The following is a 14860-nucleotide window of genomic DNA, read 5'->3' on the forward strand; positions in this document are numbered from 1 at the left end:
AGGGACCACTCCAGGTACTCCTGACCACACCCACCGCCCTAAAGGTAGAAGGCATCGTGTCGTGGATCCACTACACCCACGTCAAGCCAGTGGACCCAACCTCCGACCTTCTGGGACCAATCACGGCAGCGGCTGAAGCACCAGCCATGTGGACTGTGGACAGAGCTAAGAACAACCCCTTAAAACTCACCCTGCACCGGCAACATAGCTCACTGCAAACATGCAGTTAGGTAGTCTAGCCCTAACGTTAGCTGCCCTAGTGGCCGCTGGGGAAAACACCAAACCAGCATCTAATCCCTTTGTCTGGAGATTCTGGCTTTATGAAAACCGAACCCACCCTGGACAACCTCATAAGCCCGGGAAATTATTGGCCAGTGTTGATGGCCCCTCCTCAGGGTGCAATAGCCCAATCTTACTAAATTTTACTGGCTTTCAAATAGCCAAACCAGTGACACCAATAATATGTTTTGAGTTTGATCAGACTAAATACAATTGTAAACACTATTGGTGGCACCAAAATGCCGGCTGTCCTTATAACCATTGTAACATCCATAGGTCCTGTTATTGGGGAGAGGAAGAACAGTTGGACCCTAAGTCGCCCTTCCATCGTAGACGGGATGGTGGGGGGAGCCCTAGGTCACACCCTCATATAAAGCAACAAGTTGTACCAACAATTTGCCATTGCTATGGAGGAGTCAGCTGAGTCCCTTGTCTCCCTTCAGCGGCAGCTCACGTCCCTAGCCCAGGTAACCTTGCAGAACCGGGGGGCCCTAGACCTACTCACTGCTGAAAAAGGTGGTACATGTATGTTTCTGAAAGAGGACTGTTGTTTCTACATAAATGAATCAGGGCTTGTAGAAGACCGGGTCCAACAGTTACGCAAGTTAAGCACTGAAGTAAAAACACGGCAGTTTGCTTCAGCTGCAGACCAATGGTGGAATTCCTCTATGTTCTCTCTGTTAGCCCCCTTCCTTGGACCCCTGCTAAGTCTACTATTTCTGCTAACTGTAGGACCTTGTGTTGTTAACAGAATTTTGCAGTTTGTCAGAGAAAGGTTTGACACCGTTCAGCTCATGGCCCTCAGAGCCCAATACCAACCTGTAAACGCTGAAACAGAGTCAGACTTATAAAACCCAAGATTGGCTCTAGAGTTACCTGAAAAGAACGGGGGAATGAAAGGAATGAAACACATCCCCCATATATCTCCCAACTCCCTGAGCCCAGCACGAGCCCAGCACAAACACATTCCTCCATATTTCTTTCAAACTTCAGAAAAACATCACCTGGGAAATCTCCGATAAGGACGCAGTGGGAACCAATAAAAAATGCTAACCAATTGTAATGCTGTAACGGAGAGAATTACCTTGTTCCCCTGTAACTTTACATATCCTGTTTACATCAGGCTATAAAAAGCAAGCACTCACATTGTTTGAGGCCCTCTTGTATGCTGTGGAATGGAGGGACCAAGTTCGAACTTGTAGTAAAGATCCTTGCCACTTGGCTTTGACTCTGGACTCTGGTGGTCTTCTTTGGGGAACAAACGGTCTGGGCATAACATGAACAGTTTGGAAACACTGTTTTTGTAGAAACTGCAAAAGGATATTTGGGAGCACATTGAGGCCTATAGTGAAAACATCTTCAGAGGAAAACTAGGAAGAAGCTTTTTGAGAAACCGCTTTGTGATATGTCCATTCTTCTCACAGAGGTAAAGCTGTCTTTTGATTGAGCAGTTTGCAAACACTGTTTTTTTTAGGATCTGCAAAGGGATATTTGGGAGCACAATATGGTCTATGGTGAAAAAGGAAATGTCTCTTGAGAAGAACTATAAAGGAGCTTTCTGAGACACTGCTTTGCAATGTGTGCATTTATCTCACAGAATTAAATCTTTCTTTTGATTGAGCAGTTTGGAAAATCTGTTTCTGTAGAATCTGTGAAGGGATATTTGGGAGTGCATTGAGGCCAATGATGGAAAAGGAAATATCTTAGATAAAAACTAGAAAGAAGATTTCTGGGAAAGTGCTTTGTGATGTGTGCATTCAACTCATAAATTTAAAACTTTCTTTTGATTGAGCAGCTTGGAAAATCTATTTTTGTAGAATCTGTGAAGGGATATTTAGGAGCCACTGAGGGCTATGATGAAAATGGAAATATCTTTATATAAAAACTATAAAGAAGCGTACTGAGACACTGTTTTTTGATTTGTGCATTTATTTCACAGAGCTCAACCTTTCTTTTGAGTCAACAGTCTGGAAACACTGTGTTTTTCCTTTCTGCTAATGGACATTTGGGACTTCACTGAGCCCAATAGCAAGAAAGCCGATATGCAAGGATAAAAACTAGAAGGAAGCTTTCTGAGAAATGCTTTGTTCTGTGTGCATTCATCTTGCAGAGTTAAACCTTTCTTTTCATTCCATGATTTGGAAACACTGTTTTTGTAGAATCTGAGAAGGGATATTTGGGAGCACAATATGGCCTATGGTGAAAAAGTAAATATCTTCAGACTAAAACTAGAAAGAAGCATTCTGAGACATTGCTTTGTGATGTTTGCATTCATCTCACAGAGGTAAATCTTTCTTTTGATTGAACTGTTTGGTAACACTGTTTTTGTAGAATCTGCTAGGGGTTATTTGGGAGTGCTTTGAGGCCTATGGTGAAAAAGGAAATATCTTCAGAGAAAAACTAGAAAGAAACTTTCTGAGTAACTGCTTTGTGATGTGAGCATTCATCTCACAGAGTTAAACCTTTCTTTTGATTGAGTAGTTTGGAAAAACTGTTTTTGGAAACTCTGTGAAAGGATATTTGGTAGCACATTGAGGCCTATGGTGAAAAAGGAAATATCTTTAGAAAAAAACTAGAAAGAAGTTTTCTGAGACACTGCTTTGTGATGTTTGCATTCATCTCACAGAGGTAAATCTTTTTTTTGATTGCACAATTTGGAAACACTGTTTTTGTTGCAACTGCAAAGGGATATTTGGGAGCACATTGAGGCCTACAGTGAAAAAGAAATTATCTTCAGATAAAAACTAGAAGGAAGATTTCTGAGACACCACTTTGTAATGTGTGCATTCATCTCACACAGTTAAATCTTTCTTTTGATTGAGCAGTTTGGAAAATCTGTTTTTATAGAATCTGTGAAGGGATATTGGGGAGTGTATTGAGGCCTATGGTGGAAAAGGAAATATCTTCAGATAAAAACTAGAAGGAAAATTTCTAGGAAACCACTTTGTGATGTGTACATTCATGCCACAGAGTTCCACCTTTCATTTGAGTCAGCAGTCTGGAAACACTGTTATTTTCCTCTCTGCTAATGGCCATTTGGGTGCTCATTGAGGCCAATGGTGAAAAAGTGAATATTTCAGGATAAAAACTAGAAGGAAGCTGTCTGAGAAAATGCTCTGTGCTGAGTGCATTCGTCTGGCAGAGTTAAACCTTTGTTTGCATGCCATAGAAGGAAGGTATCTGAAAAACCACTTTGCGAAGTGTGTACTTATCTCAGAGATTTAAAACTTTATTCTGGTTCAGGAGTTTGGAAACAGTTTTTGTCCATTCTGTGAATGGACATTTGGGAGCTCATTGAGACCAAAGGCAAAAAAGCTAATATACTGGGATAAAAGCTAGAAGGAGGTTATCTGAGAAACCACTGTGTGATGTATGCATTCAACTTGAGTACTTAAATCTTCCTTTTCTTTCATCAGTTTGGAAACACTGTTTTTGTAGAATCTGTGAAGGGATATTTGGGAGTGCATTGAGGCCTATGGTGAAAAAGAAAATATTTTCAGATAAAAACTAGAAATAAGCTTTTTGAGATACTGCTTTGTGATATGTACATTCTTCTCCCAGAGTTAAACTTTTCTTTGGATTCAACAGCATGGAAACAATGTTTTTGTCCATTCTGCAAAAGGACATTTGGGAGCTCATTGAGACCAATGGCCATAAAGTTTATATCCAAGGATAAAATCTAGAACGAAGTTATCAGAAAAACCACTCTGTGATGTGTGCATTCACCTCACAGAGTTAAATTTTCTTTTGACTCAGCAGTTTGGAAACTCTGTTTTTGTCCATTCTGCAAATGGACATTTGGGAACTCATTGAGGTCAATGATGAAAAAGTGAATATCCCAGGATAAAAACTAGAAGCAAGCTATGTGAGAAGCTGCTTTTGGATGTGTGCATTTGCCATGCAGAATTATATGTTTCTTTTCATTCAGCAGTTTGGAAACAGTGTTTTTGTAGAATTTGTGAAGGGATATTTGGTAGTACATGGAGGCCTATATGAAAAACAAAATGTCATCAGATAAAAACTAGAAAGAAGCTTTCTAAGAAACCACTTTGTGATGTGTGCATTCATCTCAAAGAGTTAAATCTTTCTTCGGATTCAGCAGTTGAGAAACACTGTTTTTTTTTCCATTCTGTGAATGGACATGTGGGAGCTTATTTATGCCAATGGTGAAACAGTGAATATCCCTGGATAAAACATAGAAGGAACACTCTGAGAAACTGGTTTGTGACGTGTGCATTCATCTCACGGAGTTAAACCTCTCTTTTTATTCAACAGTTTGTAAACACTGTTTTTGTAAAACCTATGAAGGGATATTTGGGAGTGCATTGAAGCATATGTTGAAAAAGAAATTATCTTCAGATAAAAACTAGAAAGAAGCTGGCTGAGAAACTGTTTTGTGATGTGTGCATTAATGTCACAGAGTTAACCTTTTCTTTTGATTCAGCAGTTTGGAAACACCTTTTTTGTCCATTCTGCAAAATGATATTTGAGAGTTCATTGAGGCCAATGTCGAAAAAGCAAATATCCCAAGATAAAAACTCAAAGGAAGCTATCTGAGAAAGTGCTTTGTGCTGTGTGCAATCTCTCCCAGAGTTAAACCTTTCTTTTGATTCGGGAATTTGGAAACACAATTTTTGTAGAATCTTCAAAGGGACATTTGGAAGCACTTTGTGGCCTACGTTTAAAAATAAAATATCTGGGGGGGCGCAGCAAGATGGCCGAATAGGAACAGCTCCAGTCTCCAACTCCCAGCGCGAGCGACACAGAAGACCGGTGATTTCTGCATTTTCAACTGAGGTACTGGGTTCATCTCACTGGGGAGTTCCGGACGATCGGTGCTGGTCAGCTGCTGCAGCCCGACCAGCGAGAGCTGAAGCAGGGCGAGGCATCGCCTCACCTGGGAAGCACAAGGGGGAAGGGAATCCCTTTTCCTAGCCAGGGGAACTGAGACACACAACACCTGGAAAATCGGGTAACTCCCACCCCAATACTGCACTTTAAGCAAACAGGCACACCAGGAGATCATATCCCACACCTGGCCGGGAGGGTCCCACACTCACGGAGCCTCCCTCATTGCTAGCACAGCAGTCTGTGATCTACCGGCAAGGCAGCAGCGAGGCTGGGGGAGGGGCGCCTGCCATTGCTGAGGCTTAAGTAGGTAAACAAAGCTGCTGGGAAGCTCGAACTGGGTGGAGCACACAGCAGCTCAAGGAAACCTGCCTGTCTCTGTAGACTCCACCTCTGGGGACAGGGCAATAACAAACACAGCCAAAACCTCTGCAGACGCAAACGACTCTGTCTGACAGCTTTGAAGAGAGCAGTGGCTCTCCCAACACGGAGGTTGAGATCTGAGAAGGGACAGACTCCCTGCTCAAGTGGGATCCTGACCCCTGAGTAGCCTAACTGGGAGACATCCCCCACTAGGGGCAGTCTGACACCCCACACCTCACAGGGTGGAGTACACCCCTGAGAGGAAGCTTCCAAAGCAAGAATCAGACAGGTACACTCGCTGTTCAGAAATATTCTATCTTCTGCAGCCTCTGCTGCTGATACCCAGGCAAACAGGGTCTGGAGTGGACCTCAAGCAATCTCCAACAGACCTACAGCTGAGGCTCCTGACTGTTAGAAGGAAAATTATCAAACAGGAAGGACACCTACACCAAAACCCCATCAGTACATTACCATCATCAAAGACCAGAGGCAGATAAAACCACAAAGATGGGGAAAAAGCAGGGCAGAAAAGCTGGAAATTCAAAAAATAAGAGCGCATCTCCCCCGGCAAAGGAGCGCAGCTCATCGCCAGCAACGGATCAAAGCTGGACGGAGAATGACTTTGACGAGATGAGACAAGAAGGCTTCAGTCCATCAAATTTCTGAGAGCTAAAGGAGGAATTACGTACCCAGCACAAAGAAACTAAAAATCTTGAAAAAAAAGTGGAAGAATTGATGGCTAGAGTAATTAATGCAGAGAAGGTCATAAACGAAATGAAGGAGACGAAAACCATGACACGAGAAATACGTGACAAATGCACAAGCTTCAGTAACCGACTCGATCAACTGGAAGAAAGAGTATCTGCGATTGAGGATCAAATGAACGAAATGAAGCGAGAAGAGAAACCAAAAGAACAAAGAAGAAAAAGAAATGAACAAAGCCTGCAAGAAGTATGGGATTATGTAAAAAGGCCAAATCTACGTCTGATTGGGGTGCCTGAAAGTGAGGGGGAAAATGGAACCAAGTTGGAAAACACTCTTCAGGATATCATCCAGGAGAACTTCCCCAACCTAGTAGGGCAGGCCAACATTCAAATCCAGGAAATACAGAGAACACCACAAAGATACTCCTCGAGAAGAGCAACTCCAAGACACATAATTGCCAGATTCACCAAAGTTGAAATGAAGGAAAAAATCTTAAGGGCAGCCAGAGAGAAAGGTCGGGTTACCCACAAAGGGAAGCCCATCAGACTCACAGCAGACCTCTCGGCAGAAACTCTCCAAGCCAGAAGAGAGTGGGGGCCAATATTCAACATTCTTAAAGAAAAGAATTTTCAACCCAGAATTTCATATCCAGCCAAACTAAGTTTCATAAGTGAAGGAGAAATAAAATCCTTTACAGATAAGCAAATGCTTAGAGATTTTGTCACCACTAGGCCTGCCTTACAAGAGACCCTGAAGGAAGCACTCAACATGGAAAGGAACAACCGGTACCAGCCACTGCAAAAACATGCCAAAATGTAAAGACCATCGAGGCTAGGAAGAAACTGCATCAACTAACGAGCAAAATAACCAGTTAATATCATAATGGCAGGATCAAGTTCACACATAACAATATTAACCTTAAATGTAAATGGACTAAATGCTCCAATTAAAAGACACAGACTGGCAAACTGGATAAAGAGTCAAGACCCATCAGTCTGCTGTATTCAGGAGACCCATCTCACACGCAGAGACATACATAGACTCAAAATAAAGGGATGGAGGAAGATTTACCAAGCAAATGGAGAACAAAAAAAAGCAGGGGTTGCAATACTAGTCTCTGATAAAACAGACTTTAAACCATCAAAGATCAAAAGAGACAAAGAAGGCCATTACATAATGGTAAAGGGATCAATTCAACAGGAAGAGCTAACTATCCTAAATATATATGCACCCAATACAGGAGCACCCAGATTCATCAAGCAAGTCCTTAGAGACTTACAAAGAGACTGAGACTCCCATACAATAATAATGGGAGACTTCAACACTCCACTGTCAACATTAGACAGATCAACGAGACAGAAAGTTAACAAAGATATCCAGGAATTGAACTCATCTCTGCAACAAGCAGACCTAATAGACATCTATAGAACTCTCCACCCCAAATCAACAGAATATACATTCTTCTCAGCACCACATAGCACTTACTCCAAAATTGACCACATAATTGGAAGTAAAGCACTCCTCAGCAAATGTACAAGAACAGAAATTATAACAAACTGTCTCTCAGACCACAGTGCAATCAAACTAGAACTCAGGACTAAGAAATTCAATCAAAACCGCTCAACTACATGGAAACTGAACAACCTGCTCCTGAATGACTACTGGGTACATAATGAAATGAAGGCAGAAATAAAGATGTTCTTTGAAACCAATGAGAACAAAGATACAACATACCAGAATCTCTGGGACACATTTAAAGCAGTGTGTAGAGGGAAATTTATAGCACTAAATGCCCACAAGAGAAAGCAGGAAAGATCTAAAATTGACACTCTAACATCACAATTAAAAGAACTAGAGAAGCAAGAGCAAACACATTCGAAAGCTAGCAGAAGGCAAGAAATAACTAAGATAAGAGCAGAACTGAAGGAGATAGAGACACAAAAAACCCTCCAAAAAATCAATGAATCCAGGAGTTGGTTTTTTGAAAAGATCAACAAAATTGACAGACCGCTAGCAAGACTAATAAAGAAGAAAAGAGAGAAGAATCAAATAGATGCAATAAAAAATGATAAAGGGGATATCACCACCGACCCCACAGAAATACAAACTACCATCAGAGAATACTATAAACACCTCTATGCAAATAAACTGGAAAATCTAGAAGAAATGGATAATTTCCTGGACACTTTCACTCTTCCAAGACTAAACCAGGAAGAAGTTGAATCCCTGAATAGACCAATAGCAGGCTCTGAAATTGAGGCAATAATTAATAGCCTACCAACCAAAAAAAGTCCAGGACTAGATGGATTCACAGCTGAATTCTACCAGAGGTACGAGGAGGAGCTGGTACCATTCCTTCTGAAACTATTCCAATCCATAGAAAAAGAGGGAATCCTCCCTAACTCATTTTATGAGGCCAACATCATCCTGATACCAAAGCCTGGCAGAGACACAACAAAAAAAGAGAATTTTAGACCAATATCCCTGATGAACATCGATGCAAAAATCCTCAATAAAATACTGGCAAACCGGATTCAGCAACACATCAAAAAGCTTATCCACCATGATCAAGTGGGCTTCATCCCTGGGATGCAAGGCTGGTTCAACATTCGCAAATCAATAAACATAATCCAGCATATAAACAGAACCAAAGACAAGAACCACATGATTATCTCAATAGATGCAGAAAAGGCTTTTGACAAAATTCAACAGCCCTTCATGCTAAAAACGCTCAATAAATTCGGTATTGATGGAACGTACCTCAAAATAATAAGAGCTATTTATGACAAACCCACAGCCAATATCATACTGAATGGGCAAAAACTGGAAAAATTCCCTTTGAAAACTGGCACAAGACAGGGATGCCCTCTCTCACCACTCCTATTCAACATAGTGTTGGAAGTTCTGGCTAGGGCAATCAGGCAAGAGAAAGAAATCAAGGGTATTCAGTTAGGAAAAGAAGAAGTCAAATTGTCCCTCTTTGCAGATGACATGATTGTATATTTAGAAAACTCCATTGTCTCAGCCCAAAATCTCCTTAAGCTGATAAGCAACTTCAGCAAAGTCTCAGGATACAAAATTAATGTGCAAAAATCACAAGCATTCGTATACACCAGTAACAGACAAACAGAGAGCCAAATCAGGAATGAACTTCCATTCACAGTTGCTTCAAAGAGAATCAAATACCTAGGAATCCAACTTACAAGGGATGTAAAGGACCTCTTCAAGGAGAACTACAAACCACTGCTCAGTGAAATCAAAGAGGACACAAACAAATGGAAGAACATACCATGCTCATGGATAGGAAGAATCAATATCGTGAAAATGGCCATACTGCCCAAGGTTATTTATAGATTCAATGCCATCCCATCAAGCTACCAATGAGTTTCTTCACAGAATTGGAAAAAACTGCTTTAAAGTTCATATGGAAGCAAAAAAGAGCCCGCATCTCCAAGACAATCCTAAGTCAAAAGAACAAAGCTGGAGGCATCACGCTACCTGACTTCAAACTATACTACAAGGCTACAGTAACCAAAACAGCATGGTACTGGTACCAAAACAGAGATATAGACCAATGGAACAGAACAGAGTCCTCAGAAATAATACCACATATCTACAGCCATCTGATCTTTGACAAACCTGAGAGAAACAAGAAATGGGGAAAGGATTCCCTATTTAATAAATGGTGCTGGGAAAATTGGCTAGCCATAAGTAGAAAGCTGAAACTGGATCCTTTCCTTACTCCTTATACGAAAATTAATTCAAGATGGATTAGAGACTTAAATGTTAGACCTAATACCATAAAAATCCTAGAGCAAAACCTAGGTAGTACCATTCGGGACATAGGCATGGGCAAAGACTTCATGTCTAAAACACCAAATGCAACGGCAACAAAAGCCAAAATTGACAAATGGGGTCTAATTAAACTAAAGAGCTTCTTCACAGCAAAAGAAACTACCATCAGAGTGAACAGGCAACCTACAGAATGGGAGAAAATTTTTGCAATCTACTCATCTGACAAAGGGCTAATATCCAGAACCCACAAAGAACTCAAACAAATTTACAAGAAAAAAACAAACAACCCCATCAAAAAGTGGGCAAAGGATATGAACAGACATTTCTCAAAAGAAGATATTCATACAGCCAACAGACACATGAAAAAATGCTCATCATCACTGGCCATCAGAGAAATGCAAATCAAAACCACAATGAGATACCATCTCACACCAGTTAGAATGGCAATCATTAAAAAGTCAGGAAACAACAGGTGCTGGAGAGGATGTGGAGAAACAGGAACACTTTTACACTGTTGGTGGGTTGTAAACTAGTTCAACCATTATGGAAAACAGTATGGCGATTCCTCAAGGATCTAGAACTAGATGTACCATATGACCCAGCCATCCCATTACTGGGTATATACCCAAAGGATTATAAATCATGCTGCTATAAAGACACCTGCACACGTATGTTTATTGCGGCACTATTCACAATAGCAAAGACTTGGAATCAACCCAAATGTCCATCAGTGACAGACTGGATTAAGAAAATGTGGCACATATACACCATGGAATACTATGCAGCCATCAAAAAGGATGAGTTTGTGTCCTTTGTAGGGACATGGATGCAGCTGGAAACCATCATTCTTAGCAAACTATCACAAGAACAGAAAACCAAACACCACATGTTCTCACTCATAGGTGGGAACTGAACCATGAGATCACTTGGACTCGGGAAGGGGAACATCACACACCGGGGCCTATCATGGGGAGGGGGAAAGGGGGAGGGATTGCATTGGGAGTTATACCTGATGTAAATGACGAGTTGATGGGTGCTGACGAGTTGATGGCTGCAGCACACCAACGTGGCACAAGTATACATATGTAACAAACCTGCACATTATCCACATGTACCCTAGAACTCAAAGTATAATAATTAAAAAAAGGAGTTTCACAGATAAATTCTTTCAGATTTTTATCTAGTGATATTCTGCTTTTCCCCATAGACCACAATGGGCTCCCAAGTGTCCCTTCACAGATTCTTCAAAAACTGTTTTCAACCAGTTCAATAAAAATAATGTTTTAACACTGTGAGATGAATCCACACATCACAAAGCAGTTTCACAGACAGTTTCTGTCTAGTTTTTATCTGGGGATATTTTGTTCCTCCCCATAAGTCCCAGTGGGCTCCCAAATATCCCTTCTCAGATTCTCCAAAAAAAGTTTCCAACCTACTGAATCAAAGAAAGTTTTAACTCTGTGAGATAAATTTACACCTCATAAAGCAGTTTCATGGACAGCTTCATTCTAGTTTTTATCTCTGGACATTTGATTTTTCCAAATGGGCCTCAATAGGCTCCCAAATGTCCCTTCACAAATTCTCCAAAAAGAGTGTTTAAAACCTGCTGAATCAAAAGAATGTGTTAATTCTGAGAGAAGAATCTACACATCAAAAAGCATTTTCACAGATAGCTTCTTTCTAGTTTTTAATGTGGGGATGTTCGTTTTTTCCCCATGGGTCTCAAAGGTCTCACAAATATCCCTTTGCAGATTCTTCAAAAAGTGTTTCAAACGTGCTGAAAAAAAAGTTTAAATCTGTGAGTTGAATCCAAACAACACGTAGAAGTTTCACAGATAGCTTATTTCTAGTTTTTATCTGGTGATACTTAATTTTTCCCCATAGGCCTCCATGTGCCACCAAATGTCTCTTTGCAGATTCTCCCAAAAGAGTGTTTCCAACCTGTTGATCAAAAAAAAAAAAAAAAAAAAGTTTTAACTCTGTGAGATGAATCCACACATCACAAAGCATTTTCACCGATAGCTTCTTTCTAGTTTTTATCTGGGATATTTGATTAATCTTTATAGGACTCCATGGTCTCCCAAATGTCCCATTGCAGATTATCTCAAAAGAGTATTTTCCACCTGCTAAATCAAAATAGTCATTTAAGTCTCTGAGACAAATCCACACATTGCAAAGCAGTTTCACAGATAGATTCTTCATAGTTTTTATCTGGCTATATTTGGTTTATTCCCATATGCCCCATTGAGCTTCCAAATGTCCCTTTGTAGATCCTCCAAAAAGAGTGTTTCCAACTTGCTGAATCAAAAGACAGGTTTAACACTGTGAGATGAATCAACACATCACAAAGAAGTTTCACAGATGATGTCTTTCTAATTTTTACCTTGGGATATTAGGTGTTTTCCTGTAGGCCTCAGTGGGCTCCCATATGTCCATTTGCAGATTTTCCAAAATAAGTTCCAACCTGCTCAATCAAAAGAAAGGTTTAACTCTGTGAGGTAAATCCACATATAACAAAGTAGTTTCACAGATAGATTCTTGCTAGTTTTAATCTGTGGACATTTGGTTTTTCCCTATGGGCCTAAATGGTGTCCCAAATGTCCCTTCACAGATTCTCCAATAACAGTGTTTCCAACCTCCTGAATCAAAAGAAAATTTTAATTCTGTGAAGTCAATCCACACATCACAAAGCAGTTTCACAGAGAGCTTCTTTCTAGTTTTTAACTGGGCATATTCGGTTTTTCCCCATAGGCCTCCATGGGCTCCCAAATCTTTATTTGCAAATTCTCCAAATAGAGTATTTCCAACTGCAAAACCAAAATAAAGTTTTAACTGTCTGAGATGAATCCACACATCACAAAGCAGTTTCACAGATAGCTCCTTTCTAGTTTTTATCTGGAGATATTCAATTTTTCCCTATAAGCCTCAATGGGCTCCCAAATATCTCTTTGCAGATTCTCCAGAGTGTTTTCAATTTAGTGTATCAAAAGTAAGGTTTAACTCTGTGAGATGAATCCACACATCACAAGGCAGTTTCACAGATAGCTCCTTTCTAGTTTTTATCTGTAGATATTCAATTTTTCCCTATAAGCCTCAATGGGCTCCCAAATATCTCTTTGCAGATTCTCCAGAGTGTTTTCAATTTAGTGTATCAAAAGTAAGGTTTAACTCTGTGAGATGAATTCACACATCACAGAGCAGTTTCACACATATCTTCCTTGTGCTTTTTATGTGGGGATATTTAGTTTATTTCCATAGGCCCCAGTGGGTTTCCAAACGTGCCTTCACATAAACTTTTTAAAAAGTGTTTCCAAAAATTTTCTCCCATTCTGTAGGTTGCCTGTTCACTCTGATGGTAGTTTCTTTTGCTGTGCAGAAGCTCTTTAGTTTAATTAGATCTCATTTGTCAATTTTAGCTTTTGCTGCCATTGCTTTTGGTGTTTTAGACATGAAGTCCTTGCCCATGCCTATGTCTTGAATGGTACTACCTAGGTTTTCTTCTAGGGTTGTTATGGTATTAGGTCTAACATTTAAGTCTCTAATCCATCTTGAATTAATTTTCGTATAAGGAGTAAGGAAAGGATCCAGATTCAGCTTTCTACTTATGGCTAGCTAATTTTCCCAGCACCATTTATTAAATAGGGAATCCTTTCCCCATTTCTTGTTTCTCTCAGGTTTGTCAAAGATCAGATGGCTGTAGATGTGTGGTATTATTTCTGAGGACTCATCTGACAAAAGGCTAATATCCAGAACCCACAAAGAACTCAAACAAATTTACAAGAAAAAAAACAAACAACCCCATCAAAAAGTGGGCAAAGGATATGAACAGACATTTCTCAAAAGAAGACATGCATACAGCCAACAGACACATGAAAAAATGCTCATCATCACTGGCCATCAGAGAAATGCAAATCAAAACCACAATGAGATACCATCTCACACCAGTTAGAATGGCAATCATTAAAAAGTCAGGAAACAACAGGTGCTGGAGAGGATGTGGAGAAATAGGAACACTTTTACACTGTTGGTGGGATTGTAAACTAGTTCAACCATTATGGAAAACAGTATGGCGATTCCTCAAGGATCTAGAACTAGAAGTACCATATGACCCAGCCATCCCATTACTGGGTATATACCCAAAGGATTATAAATCATGCTGCTATAAAGACACATGCACACGTATGTTTATTGCGGCACTATTCACAATAGCAAAGACTTGGAATCAACCCAAATGTCCATCAGTGACAGACTGGATTAAGAAAATGTGGCACATATACACCATGGAATACTATGCAGCCATAAAAAAGGGATGAATTTGTGTCCTTTGTGGGGACATGGATGCAGCTGGAAACCATCATTCTTAGCAAACTATCACAAGAACAGAAAACCAAACACCGCATGTTCTCACTCATAGGTGGGAACTGAACAATGAGATTACTTGGACTCAGGAAGGGGAACATCACACACCGGGGCCTATCATGGGGAGAGGGGAGGGTGGAGGGATTTCATTGGGAGTTATACCTGATGTAAATGATGAGTTGATGGGTGCTGACGAGTTGATGGGTGCAGCACACCAACATGGCACATGTATACATATGTAACAAACCTGCACAGTATGCACACGTACCCTAGAACTTAAAGTATAATAATGATAAAAAAAAATACAAAAAAAAAAGTGTTTCTAACCTACTTAATCAAAAGAAAGGTTTAAATCTGTGAGATGAATCCACATATCACAAACAATTTCACAGAAGCTTCTTTTTAATTTTTAATCTGGAAATATTAGAATTTTCCCCATAGGACTCAAGAAGCTCCCAAATATACCTTCACAGATTATACGATAAGAGTGTTCTCTACCTGCTGAATCAAA

Source organism: Macaca mulatta, chromosome 20 (assembly GCF_049350105.2).
Source record: "Macaca mulatta isolate MMU2019108-1 chromosome 20, T2T-MMU8v2.0, whole genome shotgun sequence".
Taxonomy (NCBI): Eukaryota; Metazoa; Chordata; class Mammalia; order Primates; family Cercopithecidae; genus Macaca; species Macaca mulatta.